We start from the raw sequence: 1,303 nt of genomic DNA on the forward strand, positions 1-1,303 counted from the left end.
GAAAAAAAATCTATTAACCTCAAATTACATATCAATCAAAAACAGTCTTCAAAAAAGAATATTGGGATAGCAATTTTGACTATATACAGCCCTCATTTGCTGAGTGTCAGAGTAAAATCAAATGGGCAAAATATATGAATTGAGTTTTCCTTTGTGCACATATGTCTGGGATTCCTTAGGGAACCTACCTGTGAATGAAATTTTGGATCAAAAGGAATTTCTTCACATGACTTCTGGAGAAGTGACCATTACAGTTTGTCTCATTCATTCATCTGAGAATCACAATTACAAACCTGTAGTAGATCATGGAGTTAATTTGGAGCACAATGTAAAGGAACTTAGAGTATTTCTAAAGCAAGATGCCTCTTTAAGGACCAGCCTGCACCACCATTCAGAAATTATAAATATGATAAACTAAAGACAACTCATCAAGCAGTAAATTAAAGACAGATTAACTTGTGTTGAGTTTGAAAAATGACAGACCCCTGTTAAAAGAAGGTAGTAATCTGAAAGCTAGAATCAACAATGAAACTGAAATTGCATTCTTCTGTGAAGAGGATTATGAGAACTACAAAGCTAATCCCATTTCATCCTAATGAAACCCTAATGGGGCTTCCTTTTATGTATACCTGTATTAAACTCTTTATTCAATTAGTGAGGTTTTTGAAATTAACAAACAAAAACAATTTAAAGACTTATTTTTAAAAATTACCTTTTTCATGCATACACAAGTGTAATAATTCTTTACACAGAGACATGTTAAGACATGTTAAGAGAAGTCCTTCAGGTGGATGTACATTATATCAGATGCAAACCTGGATCTGCACACAGAAAGGGAAAACAACAGAAACAGTAACTACATGGGTAAATATAGGGACTTTTATTTTTCACTTTAAACACTTTTCTTTAAAAGATAGCTCTCTTTTTTTTTTTTTCTCAAGATTTTATTTATTTATTCATGAGAGACAGAGGCTGGCTCCATGCAGGGAGCCTGATGTGGGACTTGATCCCGGGACTCCAGGATCATGCCCTGGGCCAAAGGTGGCGCTAAACCGCTGAGCCACCCAGGGATCCCCTAAAAGATAACTCTTAAATACAAAGGAAGAATGCACTGGAATTTATAACATACATAAATAAAATATATGAAAGCAAAAGCATAAAGGCCGGTAGAAGAGAATTGGAACCTCTCCTTTAAAGAATTTTGTAACGAAATTCTGTATTTTTCTTATATTATAAAAGAAATGATAAAATATCACCTAAAAGCAAATTGTGATCAATTTTTTAAAGTGTATGATACAAACCC

The 1,303-nt window shown here is 33.6% G+C and overlaps 1 pseudogene; it reads left to right on the plus strand.

Moving 5' to 3' along the window:
• Positions 1-226: 226 nt before the first annotated feature.
• Positions 227-596, plus strand: LOC121499544 (annotated as a pseudogene).
• The last annotated feature ends 707 nt before the right edge of the window (positions 597-1,303 follow it).

This window comes from Vulpes lagopus, chromosome 10, assembly GCF_018345385.1.
Source record: "Vulpes lagopus strain Blue_001 chromosome 10, ASM1834538v1, whole genome shotgun sequence".
NCBI lineage: Eukaryota > Metazoa > Chordata > Mammalia > Carnivora > Canidae > Vulpes > Vulpes lagopus.